Source organism: Oncorhynchus tshawytscha, linkage group LG24 (assembly GCF_018296145.1).
Source record: "Oncorhynchus tshawytscha isolate Ot180627B linkage group LG24, Otsh_v2.0, whole genome shotgun sequence".
NCBI lineage: Eukaryota > Metazoa > Chordata > Actinopteri > Salmoniformes > Salmonidae > Oncorhynchus > Oncorhynchus tshawytscha.
Window position 1 is genome coordinate 21,800,697 of NC_056452.1, and position 20,587 is coordinate 21,821,283.

At 45.7% G+C, this 20,587-nt stretch overlaps 1 pseudogene; it reads left to right on the forward strand.

Moving 5' to 3' along the window:
• Window positions 1–18,318, forward strand: part of LOC112223425 — a 35,470-nt pseudogene extending 17,152 nt beyond the window's left edge.
• The last annotated feature ends 2,269 nt before the right edge of the window (window positions 18,319–20,587 follow it).

Below are 20,587 nucleotides of genomic sequence, written 5' to 3' on the forward strand. Positions count from 1 at the left end.
GGATTCACTCCCTGGATCCGCAGTACAAGGTCCTCGGCTCCTATAGGGTAGATAGAAACAGGCAACAAGAGAGTAACAAGTGCACAGCGTCCAGTACTGTTGGAGGGTAACTTATCAAACAGGACCGTGCTACCACACCACCACCACACATCTGCTCTGGATATTGGCCTGAGGCTCCCTTTAATATTAACTGTATCCAGACACCAATCCGCAGGGATCCATCCCACCTCGGTTCCTCCTCCCGTCATATTGACACAAGTAAAATTTGCCCTTGCAACCTGGTTGGAAAACACTGGGTTCCTAGTGGTGAATTTAGTAACCGGATAGACCTCATCCCAGGCAGTACAATTATCCCTGGGGTTATCTGTAGTCATAAGAGGAATTAGACATGCTAGAGTCACTACTGCTGGGACAATGCGGAGCAATGGACGAGCTCCCATGCACACCACACAACTCTGCCTGGTGGTATTTGCAGCTTCCTCGGTCAACAATAGCCAATTATTGGAAAAACCTGAGACTCTTGTGGCTGTTAAAATTACATCATCCGGACTTTTAAGCCTGGATATTGCCTCCACCGGGCCAAACAGTGGGGATGACGGGGACCCTTTTACGGGTGTGGTCATTCCTTACTGTAACCGAAGTCGGTTTAGGATTATTAGTCACGCAAATTCGCCACAACCAATATCTGACCCCGGAATTCCCTGGAGCCAGTATGAAATCATAACACCCTAAGGGCTGGCCCCCTGGCCTAACAGTAAGTTTCAGTCCCGTATTTGTCTTAGTTAGTCAGTCGCTTCCGCCATTTCACTGCCCCCTCGTCTGTTGTCCAGTCTTCCCACCCATTACCTGTCTCCCCCACCAAATTCCTCCAAGACCAATCGCCAACCTTCCCTAATGTCATATACCAGACGTGTCCGGCAAACCAGAGTGCACTGGTCCCCGCCTGTTCCCTCCCCTTTAGCCTAGAGTACCCTAAAGTCCCCCAAGGGATGTTAATGATATTAGTTGCGTTTGCGGGGACGCAAACGGTCGTGCTCCGTATGTCGTTGGCCTTACAATCAGTGTCAGGGGTGGTGGAATGCCTCTTGCACAAATGATTGGTCAGTTCTATATGTGCCATGGATGTGGTCAGGTTGGATGACCCATTAGAGGGTCCTATATCTGCTTGTGATGTAGGTGTATGATGCTCTAATACCCACAGGAGAATCCCCATGGAAACTCCTGTGACTACAATAAAAATAACAAACACTGGGCCCGATATCCCCAATCTCGTCCAGGGATAGCCCCTATCTCTGGACGACCTGTTAGTTGGTGTGCTGGGGAGCTGCTCCCACATCCTCACCAACTAAGGGTTCTGTGGTTGTAATCAAATTTAGGTCGCTCAAATCGACCCTGACTTCAGTCAGAGTTCTAGAAGGAGTCGGTGCTGGTGTACAATGAGTCAAGTGGTGCCAAGGTGCGCCCGATTTACCTTTGACCTGGACTGAGTGTGAAGTAACCTCCTTCACTTCGTACGGTCCAGTCCACCTGGGATCCGCCCACTTTCTTTTGTGGACCTTGATCCTTACCCAATCGCCGACTTTTACCCTCAGTTGCTCCGGATCTCCCGTCAGCTCCCCCTCATGGACTTTGTGTATCTGTTTGGAAAGAGCTGCGGACAGTTCCGCAGCTCCAATTTTCTTACATAGTCAGTCATACCTATCTGGTGTACATCAAGAGGGGGCATATGACCTCCCTCTCTTGGTGGACCTGGCATTACTCTTCCTGTCATTATTTCGTGGGGTGAGAGATGAGTCCCTGCCCCAGGTGATGACCTCATGGCCATCAACGCCAGTGGCAGGGCCTCCACCCATGTCAGTTTTGTACCAGCACACACTTTGGCTATCTTACACTTAAGAGATTGGTTGCAGCGCTCCACAAGGCCTTGGGCCTGCGGCTTATACACGGAACCAAACTTGTGTATAATGCCGAACCTCTCCTCCACCTGTCTCAGGTGTTTGTTTGCGAAGTGGGACCCATTGTCGCTTCGGATATGTCTAGGGACCCCATATCTAGGTATGAGTTCTGTCTGTAGCCACTTAATGACCGTTTTCCCATCCTCCTTAGCTGTTGGAATTGCTTCTACCCATCTAGAGAATCTATCTACCATTACTAGCAAATATCTCTTCCCGTTCTTTACATTGTCTTCTCCCATGTCTGTATAGTCTATACTGATGTCTTGAAACATGCGTTTGGCACCGGGTAGGCCCCCATCGGGGTTTGGTAGGGCTTCTTTGGATTGTGGCTTCCACATATGTTGCATTCGTCACAGAATAAATCTGTCATGTCCTTCATGTGGGGGTGCCACCATATGTATGAAACCTTCTGTAAAGTTCTGAGTTTCCCTTCATGAGTGGGTCCATGGGCTTCCCTTATCAGTTCTGGACAGAGATTAGCCGGAGCCACCAGTCGGCCATCATGGCATCTCCATATTCCATCTGGTCCCTTAGAGCCTCCCTTCTGTGTCCAAACCGAATGTTCGTAAGGGCCTGCCTCTTCCTGTAGTTCTAGTATGTGTTGGCTTGTCAATTCAGTCCTTGCCGGTTCTATCCCGAGCACCATCTGTCGGGGGCTGTATCCTCCTGCGGCCTTGGCTGCCAGGTCTGCGGCATCATTTCCTTGATTGATTCTGCTGGTCAGTCTTTGGTGGCCTCGGCATTTCATTATGGCCACTGTCTTTGGTAAGGACACGGCATGCATCAAACGTTCCATTTGGGCTCGGTGCTTGATGGGTAGGTTACCTGTGGTGGTAAAGTTGCGCCTAACCCATTGTGGTCCATCTATGTGCACTGCTCCGTGTGCGTATGCCGAGTCCGTGTAAATGTTTACAGTTTTTCCTTCGGCTTTCTCTAGAGCTTGAGTCAAAGCCACAATTTCCGCAAGTTGTGCCGATGCTGGCTGGGGATAATTCCTGATTCCAACGTGACATGTGTTTTGTCATGCAGCTGCTGTACGACCGCATAGGCAGCTACGTTTCCTGTGTCTCCCTTGTAGCAACATCCGTCTGTGTACAGCCATAGGTCTGGAGATGTCAGTGGTTCATTTTCCAGGTCTGGTCTCAGTTTGAGCTCTTGTGCTGCCCTCTCTTGGCAGGAGTGTGCTAGGCCATCTTCTGCGGTGAGTGCATCTGCCATGTTCTTGTCGGTGTTCACAAAAGTGATGTGTGACTGGGTGCATTTGTTCTGGATTTTGTTTTTTCTGTCCGCACTGAAGGTAAATTCCTTGCTGATGAGGTATGCTGCCACCCCGTGGTGGGTGTGTATTTGCATCTTGTGGCACATTACCAGATGGGCTGTCTTCTCAATCGCCTTGGCTACCGCCGCAACGTATCTGGAACAGGCGGTCTGGCCGGTTTCAATGTGGTCAAGTTTTGAAGAGTGGTACATGAGTACTCTTCTCTCCCCCTCATGTTTCTGAAAAGGACGGCGGATGCAAAGCCTTCCTTTTCAGAAACATCCAGGTGAAATGTTTTACCGTAGTCTGGTGCCGTGAGAGCAGCAGCCACAGACAGGTCAGTCTTCAGGAGCCCAAACGCCGTTGAAGCTTCAGGAGTCCATGTAAGTGGGGCCTGTAGGTTTCTTGGGCCAGCTTCTCGAACAATTTCTCTCAGAGGTTCAGTTCTTTCAGTATAGTCTGGGATGTGAGTACGGCTGTATCCCGTCAACCCCAGGAAAGAGAGCATTCCTGAAACAGTAATGGGCCTGGGATGATGTAGGATTGAGTCTCTGTGTGATTTTGAGAGTCCGGCCCCCTCGCTTGAGATTTCCCTTCCCAGGAACAGAACGGTTCGTCTGCATGATTGGACTTTTGACATCTTGACTTTGTAGCCTTCGACTGCCAGAAAGTCTAACAGGGTTTTAGTCATTTCTAGACAGAGGTCTGAGGTGGGAGCCCCCAGCAACAGGTCGTCTACGTATTGTATGAGTATCACTCCTTCTGGGATTTTCAGTTCTGAGTCACAATCTTGGCTATATCAGTGGGTTCCTCCGCCACCATTTGCTTTTTTGGCTTTGCGGTCTTTTGGGCCTCATTCAATTGTAATTTGAGCAGTTGGAGTTGCAGCGACTGAATTTGTGAATCAGCCGTGCCTTTGTCTTTGTTGTATTGAGAGATGTGATGGTGGACATGGGAGTTGAATTGGGCAGTGGGCAAGGCCATCAGCCCCACTGTGGCCCTAAGCTTGGTTTTCACTTCTATGGGTGTCCCATTCACCACCATCTCCTTCCACATGCTGAGAGTGGTTCCGCTCTGGTCATGGGGTTCAATGTGGACTGACCTCCAGGTGGTCTAAGTAACAGTTTATTCAGAGTGAAGATATCTAGTACAGCGTAATTACGGCTCCTCCGTTAGTTCGTATGGAACAGCAGGCAAAGAGAGAGCGTTACAATCAGTACACCACTAATATACAGAACAGAAAGTAGGTTGATTCTGGAAGATCGGATCTTTGGATTGGTTCAGCTGGGGTGTAGTCTGTAGTCTTCCGCCATTGGCTCAGTTGTCTGTCCGTCATCGTAGAATCCTCTTCGGGCACACAATGTTCAGCTACAAAGGAGATTATGTGTGTGCGCTGGTTTTGGCAGTTAGTGTAATGCGGGAGCTATCCTGTAGGGGACCCCACAGGCTTTACTTTGAGTTGTAGCCCTGTATTAGCAATGGGTTGGTCACCTGCATAAGAAATAGCATTTCTCTACACAGCCTAACCAAAATTACTTTACAGAGAGAAATCAATATTAACATTTTGAGACGCCGTAGCCAGTATGAACTTCGTCAAAATAATCTATGGTAATGACAGATTTCATGAGTTTCTACTTTTTTTTGCTTAGGACATTTTAGTCGTGCAATTTGACATCTAACTAAAATGTTTGGTGTGGTATTTCGCCATGAAAAAACGTGCATGAAAACGAGTAGTCTCTCGCTGAATGATAACACACTTTATTGAATAATCCTTACTGTCACCCAATCACCCACACAGGGGCGTGCGTATATTTAGCCTCAGAACTTCGGTTTGCCTCCAGAATATTTTTGGTGTGTCCGAACAATCAAAAATATCCCTCAGTGTCCAAAATGTCATAATATATCCACAAACTCCACCGAACTGTTTCGGCTGGGAAGCACGCGGATGCCTTAAGTCTCCCTCGCGTCTCTTCTCTCTCTCTCTCACTGTGTACAAAAGAAGACATTACTTCTTCTATGCGTATGTTGATCACAACAATAAAATAAGTCACAAATGAAAGGGAAAATTGTTTTTCGTCTGTAGCCCCATGAAATCACCCTATTCACCTGCATTATGAGTAGGCCTAGGCTACATCTTGATTTACGCAAAGTATCAATAGATTTTACTGTTCAAATAAATGATTACTGTTATTAAGAACAAAGTCAAATTGATTGTATAAACCACACAGGTCAGGTCATTATCGCCACAGGACAACGCAGATGGAATCATGGATTTCGAACATTAAAACGGAATTCAACAATGTTTTTTTTAATTGAACTTATTAGTAGGATATCAACTAAATGCATTAATTAGCCCAAGGTAATCATAATGCATCAGTGATTTGTATTTTCATGTAACTTTCTGAAACGGGGGTATTCATGTGCCGTCTGTGTGTTTAGCCGTTAGCGATGATGCTAATGAAAACAGTCTTCTGGTAGACAAAGGATTTCCCATAAACCTTCTCAATTAGATGTTAACTGCAAAGTAGCCTATGACTACCTGGCAGAATTATATATTATTTGTATCAATCCAGTGGCCATTTGTTTTGCAAACTCTGCAATATGAGCACTACCGAAACATCGCTAACCAAACTACTGTCTCTGGCTGGTGCACAGTTGAATTAAAGGGTAACTACACCCAAAATTCCCAGACCTCAAAAGTGGTCTCTGGGTGTGTTTTATGCTTTGTTGCGGATTTAGAACATCCAATTTGGTTGTTTTTCTAATAAGTGAAAAACTGGGGAAACATCATTCTTGGGGGGGAAGAATGGACTCGGGAAGAGAATAAAATAATTTGATAGGACCTTAATTATAAATTGTTGTGTCCAAACCTTGTGCTGGGGCAGTCAACTGGAAAAAGTTGCTGTTGCACAAGTGGAAATGGTAGCGCCAGTGGAAATGGTAGCGCCAGTGGAAATGGTGGCGCCAGTGGAAATGGTGGCACCGGTGGGAAAAGTTAGTCTAAAACCTGTACCTCATGAACATAAAAGAAGTGTCTAGACTTCCAAAAGGTAACATAGTCATGCATTAATATGTCAATGTTGATTATGTACTGTCTGTCAGCAGTGTGTAGGTATGGGGGCGTTCCTGGACAAGCCTAAGACCGAGAAGCACACGGCCCATGGCCAGGGCAACGGGCTGCACTATGGCCTGAGTAGCATGCAGGGCTGGCGGGTGGAGATGGAGGATGCCCACACTGCCATGGTGGGCCTTCCCCAAGGCCTCAACGACTGGTCCTTCTTTGCCGTCTATGACGGGCACGCCGGCTCCCGCGTCGCCAACTACTGCTCTGCCCACCTGCTGGAGCACATCCTGTTAGGGGGGGCAGAGTTCACCCCGGGTATGGGCTCAGTGGAGGGCGTGAAAGATGGGATCCGCGCCGGCTTCCTGAGGATCGACGAGTACATGCGCAACTTCTCGGACCTGCGGCATGGGTTGGATCGCAGCGGCTCCACGGCAGTGGGTGTGCTGCTAAGCCCCTCCCACCTCTACTTCATAAACTGTGGCGACTCCCGGGCCGTGCTGAGCCGAGAAGGGCGAGTTGGATTCTCCACACAGGTACAATGCTACGCACTAGACCAGGACTCTCCAACCCTATTCCTGGATAGCAACCGTCCTGTAGGTTATCACTCGAACTCTAATCTAGAGCACCTGACTCTAATAGTTAGCTGGTTGATGTGCCTAACCAGGTTAGTTACAACTGGGGTTGGAATGAACCTACAGGAGAGTAGCTCTCCAGAAACAGGGTTGGAGAACCCTGCACTAGATATATAATGGTCCAATACTATACAATATATCTATACATACTGGGATGCATGCATATATACATACATACTGGGATACACACACTCAAAGGGAGAGTGGGTGGAAGGAGGGATTTTCTACACGGGTTTAATACTGAGGGTGAGTAAGGGGAGAGGGTGGGATTGATGAAGAGACTGAGTGATAGTAACATTAATCATGTATTTTTAGGGGATCTGTTTGAGCTAGGTGAGATGCAGAATCTCTAATCTTGATCATGTAATGAGTAGTTATTTGGGATGCACATATGACCCCCCCCTTTAGGACCACAAGCCGTGTAACCCTAGAGAGAAGGAGCGTATCCAGAACGCAGGGGGTCAGTGATGATCCAGCGGGTGAATGGTTCCCTGGCCGTGTCCAGAGCACTGGGGGACTATGACTACAAGTGTGTGGATGGGAAGGGTCCCACAGAACAGCTGGTCAGCCCAGAGCCAGAGGTGTGTTTTTTAAAAGCCTTTATTACTGTAGCATGTTGATTGGAACAGCTTATAGTTCTTTGTCCTTGTTGAGGTGTGTGTGTGATCTCTCAGGCTGAGATGTGTGTTCCTCCCCCAGGTGTGTGTGTTGGAGCGTGCTGCCGAGGGGGATGAGTTTGTGGTGCTGGCGTGCGATGGGATCTGGGATGTGATGTCTAACGAGGAGCTGTGCGAGTTCGTCAGGTCCCGGCTACAGGTGTTTGACGACCTGGAGAGAGTCTGCAACGCTGTGGTGGACACCTGCCTGCACAAGGTACACATCACACAATGTTTCTGCCACTGTTTCTTATGACCGAAAAGAGCATCTGGATATCAGAACAGCGATTACTCACCTCGAACTGGACAAAGAGTTTTTCTTTAGTGAGTCAGACGCAAAGGATTTACTACTGCAGCTGGACCAGGCCCAAATCCCTGTCATTCGCATGAAGAGATGGCACTGATGCAGATCCGGGTACCTTGTGAGAATTTGTTGGCGAGTGGGTAACCCGCCTCTTCCATCATCATATAGGCCAACATGCAATCATTGGAGAATAAACTGGATGAGCTCCGTTCGAGATTATCCAACCAAAATTGTAATCTCTTATATTTCACAGAGTCGTGGCTGAACGACGACATGGAAAATATACAGTTGGCTGGGTTTTCCGTGCATTGGCAAGACAGGCTAGCTACCTCTGGTAAAATGAGAGGTGGTAGTTTGTGTCCATTTGTCAATAACAGCTGGTGCGTGAAATCTCATATTTGAGGTTTTGCTTGCCTGAGGTAGAGTACCTCATGATAAGCTGTAGACTACACTATTTACCAGGAGAGGTTATCTATATTTTTCGTGGCTGTCTATTTACCACCACAAAGCGATGCTGGCACTAAGACCGCACCTAACGAGATGTGTTAGGCCATAAGCAAACAAGAAAATGCTCATCCAGAGGCGGCACTCCTTGTGGCCGGGGACTTTAATGTGGGAAAACTTCAATCTGTTTTACCTAATTTCTGCTAGCATGTAACATGTGCAACTACAGGATTAAAAATCTGTAGACCACCTTTACTCCACACACAGAGATGCATACAAAGCTCTCCCTCACCCTCCATTTGGCAAATGACCATAAGTCTATCCTCCTGCTTACAAACAAAACACTGAATCAGGAAATACCAGTGACTCGCTCAATACGAAAGTGGTCAGATGACGCAGATGCTAATCTACAGGACTGTCTTGCTAGCATAGACTGGAATATTTACTTTACCTTTATTTAACTAGGCAAGTCCGTTAACCTCTTGGAACTACCCATCCTGGATCCAGGAGAATTGTCATCAACTACACTAAATAGCATAGCGCAACGGTCAAAAAATATTTGAAAATATTCATATTCATGAAATCACAAGTGAAATATAGTGAAACACAGCTTAGCCTTTTGTTAATCACCCTGTCATCTCAGATTTTGAAATGATGCTTTACAGTCAAAGCAAGACAAGCGTTTGTAAGTTTATCGATAGCCTATCAATAGCATTATGTCCAGGTAGCAGCAGGAAGCTTGGTCACAAATCAGAAAAGCAATCAAATTAACCCTTTTACCTTTGATCTTCGGATGTTTTCACTGACGAGACTCCCAGTTAGACAGCAAATGTTCCTTTTCTTCCATAAAGATTATTTTTATACCCAAAATACCTCCTTTTGTTGGTCACGTTATGTTGAGAAATCCACCGGAAATAGCGGTCACGACAACGGCGGGAAGAAAATCAAAATTATGTCCATAATATCGACAAACATGGCAAACGTTTTTTATAATCAATCCTCAAGGTGTTTTTCAACTATCTATTCGATAATGTATCAACCGGGACGATTGGCTTTTCAGTAGGAGCGAGAGTAAAAATGACTACCTCTGTCTTTTATGCAAGACTCACTGAGAGCCCTCAGCTGGCCACTGACGCAATGTAGTCGTTTACGCTCATTCTTCAAAATAAAGGCCTGAAACTACGTCTAAAGGCTGTAGACACCTTAGGGAAGCCACAGAAAAAGGAATCTGGTTGATATCCCTTTCAATGGGCAATAGGGATGCATAGAAACACAGGGTTTCAAAATAAGTCACTTCCTGATTGGATTTTTCTCAGGATTTCGCCTGCAATATCAGTTATACTCACAGACAATATTTTTACAGTTTGGAAACTTTAGAGTGTTTTCTATCCTAAGCTGTCAATTATATGTATATTCTAGCATCTGGTCCTGAGAAATAGGCGGTTTACTTTGGGAACGTTATTTTTCCAAAAATAAAAATAGTGCCCCCAGTTTCAAGAGGTTAATGCAACCGCTGTGTCAGATTTTTTTTTAAATTAACGGAAAAAGCAAACCATGCAATCTGAGACGGTGCTCAGAAATATAATAAAAATAATCGCCATTGGAGTCAACATAAAGCAGAAATTACATAAATATTCCCTTTGATGATCTTCATCAGAATGGACTCCCAGGAATCCCAGGTCCACAATAAATGCTTGATTTGTTCGATAATGTCCGTTATTTATGTCCAATTAGCTACCTTTGTTAGCACGTTTGGTACACCTATCCAAACGCTGGTGCTGGTCGACCATTTCTTCGGACAAAATCTTCAAAAAGTTATATTACAGGTCGAAACATTTCAAACTAAGTACAGATTCAGTCATTAGGATGTTTTTTATCATAAATCTTCAATAAAGTTCCAACCGGAGAATTCCTTTGTGTCTTGAGGAGGAACAGAACGCAGGAAGATATCATGTTGTATGCGCATGACCAGGACCTGGCTCTCTGCCAGTAAGCTGACTCATTCCCCTCTCTTATTCTGTCCCACAACACAGTAGATGCCTCATTCAAGTTTCTATAGACAGCTGACATCTAGTGGAAGCCCTAGGAAGTGAATCTTCATTCATATTGAAAATATACCAACCTCAGGTTTCGCACTTCCTGTTTGGATTTCTTCAGGTTTTTGCCTGCCATATGAGTTATGTTGTACTCGCAGACATCATTCACACAGTTTTAGATACTTCTGAGTATTTTCTATCCATTACTAATTATAATATGCATATATTAGCAACTGAGACTGAGGAGCAGGCTGTTTACTCTGGGCACCTTTCATCCAAGCTACTCAATAGTGCCCCTGCAGCCAAAAGACATTAATGCTGTGTCAGATTAAAAACAAATAAAATAAAGACTTTACGGAAACTTTACGGAAAAAGCAAACCATGCAATAATCTGAGTACGGCGCTCAGAGTCCAACCCAGCCAAAGAAATATCCGCCATGTTGTGTAGTCAACATTGGTCAGAAATAACATTAAATATTCACTTACCTTTTGATCTTCATCAGAATGCACTCCCAGGAATCCCAGTTCCATAATAAATGTCTGAGTTGTTCGATAATGTCCAAATAGCTACTTTTGTTTGCGTGTTTTGTAAACAAATCCAAAATCACGAAGCGCGTTCACTAGGAGCAGACAATGTCAAAGTTCCATTACAGTCCGTAGAAACATGTCAAACGATGTATAGAATCGATCTTTGGGATGTTTTTAACAAATCTTCAATGTTCCAACCGGAGAATTCTTTTGTCTGTAGAAAAGCAATCGAATGCGAGCTAACTCTCTCATGACCGCGCGTCACGAGCCCGTGGCACTCTGCCAGACCACTAACTCAAACAGCCCTTATGAGCCCCTCCCTTACAGTAGAAGCCTCAAACAAGTTTCTAAAGACTGTTGACATCTACTGGAAGCCTTAGGAAGTGCAACATGACCAATATCCCACTATCTTCAATAGGGGCTGAGTTGAAAAACTACAAACCTCAGATTTCCCACTTCCTGGTTGGATTCTTTTCAGGTTTTTGCTTGCCATATGACTTCTGTTATCCTCAGACATCATTCAAACAGATTTAGAAACTTCAGTGTTTTCTATCGAAATATACTAATTATATGTATATTCTAGCTTTTATGGCTGAGTCGCAGGAGGTTTACTCTGGGCACCTTATTCATCCAAACTACTCAATACTGCCCCCCAGTCACCAGGAAGTTGACAGCTTCTACCCCAAGCCATAAGACTTCTTAACAGTTAATCAAATACCTTCGTTTCTTTTGCGCTACTGTTTATTATCAATGCGTATTCACTTCTACCTACATGTACAGTTGAAGTCGGAAGTTTACATACACCTTAGCCAAATACATTTAAACTCAGTTTTTCACAATTCCTGACATTTAACCCTAGTACATTATTACTATCTTAGGTCAGTTAGGATCACAACTTAATTTTTTAAAATGTGAAATAATTATAGAATAACAGTAGATTTCTTTCTTTCATAACATTCCCAGTGGGTCAGAAGTTTACACACATTTGGTAGCATTGCTATATTTTTTTTTCACTTGGGTCAATTGTTTTGGGTAGCCTTCCACAAGCTTCCCACAATAGGTTGGGTGAATTTTGGCCCATTCCTCCTGACAGAGCTGGTGTAACGGAGTCAGGTTTGTATGCCTCCTTGCTCACACACACTTTTTCAGTCCTGCCCACAAATGTTCTATAGGATTGAGGTCGGGGCTTTGTGATGACCACTCCAATACCTTGACTTTGTTGTCCTGAAGCCATTTTGCCACAACTTTGGAAGTATGCTTGGGGTCATTGTCCATTTGGAAGACCCATTTGCGACCAAGCTTTAACTTCCTGACTGATGTCTTGAGATGTTGCTTCAATATATCCACACAAGTTTCCTGCCTCATGATGCCATCTATTTTGTGAAGTGCACCAGTCCCTTCTGCAGCAAAGCACCCCCACAACATGATGCTGCCACCCCTGTGCTTCACATTTGGGATGCTGTTCTTCGGCTTGCAAGCCTCCCCCTTTTTCCTCGAAACATAACGATGGTCATTATGGCCAAAAAGTTATATTTTTTGTTTCATCGGACCAGAGGACATTTCTCCAAAAAGTACGATCTTTGTCCCCATGTGCAGTTGCAAACCGTGGTCCGGCTTTTTATGGTGGTTTTGGAGCAGTGGCTTCTTCCTTGCTGAGCGGCCTTTCAGGTTATGTCGGTATAGGACTTGTTTTACTGTGGATATAGATCATTTTGTTCCTGTTTCCTCCAGCATCTTCACAAGGTCCTTTGCTGTTGTTCTGGGATTGATTTGCACTTTTCACACAAGTACGTTAATCTGTAGGAGACAGAAAGCGTCTCCTTCCTGAGCGCTATGATGGCTGCGTGGTCCCTTGGTGTTTATACTTGCTTACTGTAGTTTGTACAGATGAACTTGGCACCTTCAAGCGTTTGGAAATTGCTCCCAAGGATGAACCAGACTGGTGGAGGTCTACAATGAGGTCTTGGCTGATATCTTTTGATTTTCCCAATGATGTCAAGCAAAGAACCACTGAGTTTGAAAGTAGGTCTTGAAATGCATCCACAGGTACACCTCCAATAGGCTAATTGACATCATTTGAGCCAATCAGAAGCTCCTAAAGCATGACATTTTCTGTAATTTTCCAATCTGTGTAAAGGCACAGTCAACATAGTGTATGTAATCTTCTGACCCACTGGAATTGTGATGCAGTGAATTATGAGTGAAATAATCTGTCTGTAAACAATTGTTGGAAAAATTATTTGTGTCAAGTAGATCTCAAATGTGTAGATGTCCTAACAGACTTTCCAAAACTATAGTTTGTTAATAAGAAATTTGTGGAGTGGTTGAAAAACAAGTTGTAATGACTCTAACCTAAGTGTATGTAAACTTCCGACTTTGATTGTACATATTACCTCAATTAGCTAGACTAACCAGTACGTACCCCCGCACGTTGACTCTGTACCCCCTGTATATAGCCTCGTTATTTTATTCTTACTTTTTTACTTTGTAAATATTTTCGAAAATCTTATTTTTCGTTTCTGCATTGTTGGTTAAGGGCTTGTAAGTAAGCGTTTCACAGTACAATCAGCACGTGACCTATAAGATTTTATTTGACGTTCCAACCCTCTCTCTGTGTGTGTGTCCAGGGCAGTAGGGATAACATGAGTGTGGTGTTGGTGACTTTACCGGGAGCTCCCAAGGTGTCTGAACAAGCGCTGAAGAAAGAGGAGGAACTGGACAAATACCTGGAGACTCGTGTAGAGGGTGAGACCACGCACATCCTCTCTGAGAGCTTGGACACACTGCACCGAAGAACAGCTAGCCGCCCTATCGCCAGCTGTCTCTGCAGTGTGTTTTAGCGAGCCGCCCTATCGCCAGCTGTCTCTGCAGTGTGTTTTAGCGAGCCGCCCTATCGCCAGCTGTCTCTGCAGTGTGTTTTAGCGAGCCGCCCTATCGCCAGCTGTTGTTGCAGTGTGTTTTAGCGAGCCGCCCTATCGCTAGCTGTCTCTGCAGTGTGTTTTAGCGAGCCGCCCTATCGCCAGCTGTCGTTGCAGTGTGTTTTAGCGAGCCGCCCTATCGCCAGCTGTCGTTGCAGTGTGTTTTAGCGAGCCGCCCTATCGCTAGCTGTCGATGCAGTGTGTTTTAGCGAGCCGCCCTATCGCTAGCTGTCGCTGCAGTGTGTTTTAGCCAGCCGCCCTATCGCTAGCTGTCGCTGCAGTGTGTTTTAGCGAGCCGCCCTATCGCTAGCTGTCGCTGCAGTGTGTTTTAGCGAGCCGCCCTATCGCTAGCTGTCGCTGCAGTGTGTTTTAGCGAGCCACGAGCAATGGCTGTTTGCGCCGATTCAACATGTAGAATCTGTTCAAAGGCACCCAGCCGTCCATCTTTCTGTTTCCACTTTAACCCTGTGTCTGTCCATAGACTTGCTGGGTGGCTGTGGAGAAGAGGGGGTTCCTGACCTTGTGTCTGTTCTGAGGTACATCGCCTCTGAGAACATCCCCAACCTACCTCCTGGAGGAGGCCTGGCCAGCAAGTAAATACTATGAACACACACTCACACTGAAGAAATGTACTTCATTGTCCATTTTCTTTTCAGATCAATCTTCACTAATGCACACAAACTATAATGTATAATCTCTGTGTATTCAGGCGCAGTGTGATCGAGGCGGTGTACAGCAGGCTGAACCCACACAGAGAAGAGGAAGGGGTGAGTAACTCTCCTTTGACCGCTGACCTCCCACTTCCACAATGATCCACTCCAGCCCAGTCACAACAGCGCCACCCTCTGGGCCGGGGTGTGAATGGGCTTCGAGGACCAAGCGTGATCAAAATGGAGTATTTGATCCAGAGTCGAGACTTTGTTTCACATGACATGAAAACTGCTCCCTGATGTTCCTACCATGTCCCAACCTTTTTAGAAAATCCCACTAAAGTCCAGGACATCTTAAGAACAGGAACTAGCTATATGGCGTAGTCTAGACTGTCTTTACTGTGTCTGTGTTTTGGGAATTGGGACTCATAGTGGGGTATTGGAAGGCACTGGTGGCTTCTCCTCTCCTCACTGGACAAAGACGATGTCACTACGGGTAGCTGGCCACAGGGGTAGGGGCTAGTATGGTGTGAGAAGCGTTTGTGTGCGTCATTTCCACCTGCACCACTGGGGGCAGTATCGCTCAGTGCTGGAGTAAAGCTCTCGCTGTCTACCGTCTGCCTGGGGAAAATACAGCCCACACGTGAGGAATCCTCCTCCTTTACTCCCTGACTCCCCCTCTCTCTCCCCCACCTCGCCGTCGTCGAGACGCCAGAACCCCCACCCCGACGCAGAGAGGACCAAAGACATGGCCCCTCCAGCAGCTCTGGCAGACATTGACCAACCAGATCCTCCGGCGGCTCCGAAAAAGTTTGTCCAACCAGGCCCCCTCCCCCCGTCCACGCTCTCAGACACCATAAGGGGACAGATGGAAAGATGAGTGGTCTAAGTCTAGGGGCCGATCATGTATGGACCTCTACCCGACTGAGTGAGAGGAGTTCTCTCCTCTACTGGACTGGCGTTATAAAAGCACAAATTCCCATAAACCACCTGTCTGTGTCTGTCTTACCTGCCTGTCTGGTCGGCCATGCATGAGAGAGAGTCTGTGCGTGAATGTGTGAGGTGTGTGTCCACTTCAGTACTTTAAGGTCCTGTTCTACTTCAAAATTCAGGAAAAATACAATGTTCTAAAAGAATGCAAAGTTTAAAATACAGAAGTTTTTTTGAAATATTTGCTTTTCAAAAGCTTTGTCCCCTATCATTGTTGTATTTCTAAATACTGAGTTGTTGCCCTCATATACAAAGTGCCATATTCTGAGATAAATACACGGCACAAAATGATGGTTTGTGTGTATGCACGTTTCACTATACGTCCGAGTACCAGAAGTCCTCACAACAATAGTAAACCAACTAAAATCGAGAACTGAGGACATTTTGCCAGTTCTCACTTGTAAAAAGGCTATGGGGGTGCTGAATCTGTTCCATACAGCGATTTGTGAACAAATAAAATAATAAAAGTGATTTGATTTAATAATCATACTAAGATCTGTATCTGGTTTGTCTCTTGTCTGTCAGATTTGGTCGGTGTCTGACAGTCTTTCTGTTCTGGTATAGAAACACCTTTTCCCTGTAAACATTCCATTGTGGGTCTGAAATGGCTCTTCACGTGCTGAATAGTGTACAGTGAATTCCTATTACATAGGCATCCTGGCATTTCTAGCATACTCAGTACAAATGTTATATTCCTGACACAAATCCTATTAAATGGGATGTAGCCTAGTATAAGAATTCAGACACAGCCGGCCTTTCAGTAGGCCACCGTCAGGTGAGTCCAAGATGGACTCGTCCCACTTATCGACCCCTCACATTCTTAGCTCGGGATCCACGCACACTTCTCAACATCACTACGTAAATAACATCAGATTTATATTGTATTTCCTATGCCACCTCATAAACACCTTCTCTCTGTACTCTCTCTTTCTCTCAGTGTGATCTGGAGGACCACTGGTAGTCGTGGTAACGGCGACCCCCGGTCTCCTCCTGTGATTGGTCTAGCCACCCAGAGGGGGAGTTGCCTCCTCCACACGCCCAGTGGACGACGTGCATGTGTGTGAGGACGAACCCACACACACACGCTCTGCTGTTACCTGGGAGGAGTGTGTTTTTGGAGGTGTTGCGGTTTTAAGGACTGATGAAACGTCAGGATGGTAGAAGATGATTTTTACCTTCCAGGTTTTCTGGTGTTTTATTTTATTTTTTTGATGTTGTTGACATTGATCACCCGACTACACACGGACATGAGGACCTGAGGTGTATTTGTTTGTGTGTGTGAAAGAAAGCTTTGAGGTGGGGGACCAGGAACCAGACTGGTTCAATCTGGCTCTTGTCTTGGACCCGAACACACACACATCCTTCAACCTTACACACCACACCCTGCACATGCATGTACCACCTACACACACACACACACACACACACTCAGAGGAAGGTCCACGTGCTACATGTTGATGGTTATCCAACCCCTCATGACCCCCTCTGCAAAACTCCACCGCTAGTGGACAGTTATTGGTTAAAACGGATCCCACCTGACTGCCTCTGATTGGCTCCTGCTGATGGATGGAGATTTGTGATGTTTTTTTCCTCTTGTTTGCTGTCAGATAAAGGAAGGAGGAGAAAGTGGAGTGCTGAATCCCAAACCAGTTCCTTCCCCCTCGTGCCAGCCATGTGCACAAGTTTCCCAAAGCTGAGGGAGTGAAAATATTGTGGGATTAGGGGCTAATTCGACCCTCTGTTACACCTTGATACTTCACAGAAAACTAGTATACCGACACCCAACACGACATGTTTTGGAGTTTGTGTAATTTCATAATTAGGCACGCATTTTCACAATTTGTCACATTTGTTGTTCTGACGTAATGAATTATAATTCCTTCCAAATCAAATGTTCAGTTTACTACGATTTACACTATATTGAAACAACGGGACATTTCTCAATTAGGATTTCATGCACATTACATTTATGAACGTGAATTGCATCATACAAGTCATGTGTGTCCCAAAGTTGGGGTTCATTGTTCACTTCGTTGTGCTGAAAATCAGCCTCTGTTTTGTCAGCAAGTGTGACTATGGAGGGACCTCAGTGAGTTGGTAGACGCAAGGGACTGGTTTGGGATTCAGCAGAGGACTTTAAGTCTCTCTTCTCTCGGGTGGGAATGGGCTCACAATGGTGGATTCTGAGGGGGTGAGTTTTGTGTGAAGATCTCATCCTGTGTGATGTCACTGGCTGGACTGAGGGAGGGAGGGAGTAGGGTTTAGGGTGTCACTGTTGGACCTTCTGTGTCTAAATCAGACATCTCCTAGATCCCGCTCTCTCACCACCTCCCAGCCCTGCCCCCTGATCGAAGCAGGATCAATGGTTAACCTAGACACTTTGATCAACAGTCACACGTAGCCGTTTTATTTGACAAATTATTACAAAAGCTGAAGTTTAATTCAAATGTCGCTTTTTAAACTAGGAAATATGGATTTTGAGAATATTTAGGAACTTTACCTCAACATTTGATCCTGCTTTGTGACAACATACCCTCTGGTAGACTCAGTTGGCCCCCAGGCTTCTAGTTTTAAAGGTGCACCCCGCAATGTGACATAACCATACACTGCAGGGCAACTTCCTGGTTACACAATTCAAATCTGCCAAAATTGACACTTAATAATCTGTTGCTGTTTTCTTTAAAGCAGAGTGCTGCCCTCACTGTATGACGAAGTCAGGCTGTGGCATGTACCTTTTAACCCAGGTAGAGTCCCCAGTGTTTACCCTGTGTTCCTGGTTCGGACTACATCGGTAATGTTTTGTTTTTGCTGTTTGGTTGCACTCACATTTGATTACAGAAAGCGTCTATATATGAAATAAAATACCTGCCAAGGACCAGTGGCCACAGTCTCTGGGTAGTGTGTATGCTTTACCCTATTTATGTGCGTTCCAATTTTCACTTATTTTTCTGGAAGTGGACACTCATGCCTCCTCATGGAGGGACAATGAATGGAGTGTACACTTCAGGGAGAATCAAACTGCAGACATACCCCCCCCAATACCCTCTGTTTCTCAATCATCATTTCACCATAATCTCCAATTGAAATCACATCTTTAAGGTGTTCTTAATCTGAGCTGGATTAGGGGATTATGGGCCGTTTGTGTGTGTTGTGGGGGGGGTGGGGTGGGGGGAGTTTAATTTTGTGATGGTTACTCTATCTCCCAGGGTCATCGGATCTTCAGTTATAAATATTTTCTTTTTTATTTATCTGTTACTCATGGTAACACACCAGCTCCTCTCCTAGGGCAGAGGTGTGACTGGATATTGTCCTGCGATTCTTTTGTTTTGTGAACGGTTCTGCATATAGATAGTAAAAGTGTGTGTGTGTGTGTGTGTGTGTGTGACAGCATATGATTTCTAGTGGAGTCATTTAGCAGATGAGGTCAGGCCATTGTTAGAGGGATAATCTGCTTTGACTGCTCAGATGGGTTAACATGCTCTAGATTAGAGCAGATTATTATCCTCACAAAGACACGCCATGCCCCTCCCCTACTGCTGCCTCCCTCCCTCCTACCTTACTCCTGTGCCCTCTGTCCCTTCCTACTCTTCCTATCTCTGTCCATTTTTCTTCCGACCCTCCTTGTTTTCAACTAAATTCTATTCAAGGGCTTTATTGGCATGGGAAAAGCATGTTTACATTGCCAAAGCAAGTGAAGTAGATATAAAAAATAAATAACAGTAAACATGACTCACAACTCCCTCCTTCTCTCGCCCCTTTCCTTTTTCTCCTGTCCTCTCTTTCCTCAGGTTTGTCCTGACCTCTCTCTTTCCTCAGGTTTGTCCTGTCCTCTCTCTTTCCTCAGGTTTGTCCTGACCTCTCTCTTTCCTCAGGTTTGTCCTGTCCTCTCTCTTTCCTCAGGTTTGTCCTGACCTCTCTCTTTCCTCAGGTTTGTCCTGACCTCTCTCTTTCCTCAGGTTTGTCCTGTCCTCTCTCTTTCCTCAGGTTTGTCCTGACCTCTCTCTTTCCTCAGGTTTGTCCTGTCCTCTCTCTTTCCTCAGGTTTGTCCTGTCCTCTCTCTTTCCTCAGGTTTGTCCTGTCCTCTCTCTTTCCTCAGGTTTGTCCTGTCCTCTCTCTTTCCTCAGGTTTGTCCTGACCTCTCTCTTTCCTCAGGTTTGTCCTGTCCTCTCTCTTTCCTCAGGTTTGTCCTGTCCTCTCTCTTTCCTCAGGTTTGTCCTGACCTCTCTTTTCCTCAGGTTTGTCCTGACCTCTCTCTTTCCTCAGGTTTGTCCTGACCTCTCTCTTTCCTCAGGTTTGTCCTGACCTCTCTCTTTCCTCAGGTTTGTCCTGACCTCTCTCTTTCCTCAGGTTTGTCCTGACCTCTCTCTTTCCTCAGGTTTGTCCTGTCCTCTCTCTTTCCTCAGGTTTGTCCTGACCTCTCTCTTTCCTCAGGTTTGTCCTGACCTCTCTCTTTCCTCAGGTTTGTCCTGTCCTCTCTCTTTCCTCAGGTTTGTCCTGTCCTCTCTCTTTCCTCAGGTTTGTCCTGTCCTCTCTCTTTCCTCTTTGTCCTGAGGTTTGTCCTGACCTCTCTCTTTCCTCAGGTTTGTCCTGTCCTCTCTTTTTCCTCAGGTTTGTCCTGTCCTCTCTCTTTCCTCAGGTTTGTCCTGTCCTCTCTCTTTCCTCAGGTTTGTCCTGACCTCTCTCTTCCTCAGGTTTGTCCTGTCCTCTCTCTTTCCTCAGGTTTGTCCTGACCTCTCTCTTTCCTCAGGTTTGTCCTGACCTCTCTCTTTCCTCAGGTTTGTCCTGACCTCTCTCTTTCCTCAGGTTTGTCCTGTCCTCTCTCTTTCCTCAGGTTTGTCCTGACCTCTCTCTTTCCTCAGGTTTGTCCTGACCTCTCTCTTTCCTCAGGTTTGTCCTGTCCTCTCTCTTTCCTCAGGTTTGTCCTGTCAGGTTTGTCCTGACCTCTCTCTTTCCTCAGGTTTGTCCTGTCCTCTCTCTTTCCTCAGGTTTGTCCTGACCTCTCTCTTTCCTCAGGTTTGTCCTGTCCATTTGAGTGTGTTCCTCCAGCTGTTTGTGTTTTTGTCCACACAGTCATTAAAAACAACCTTGTTATGTGATGTCACCATATTACTGGATAATTATTTAATTAGAGTAAACATCTGCCCAGTTCAAC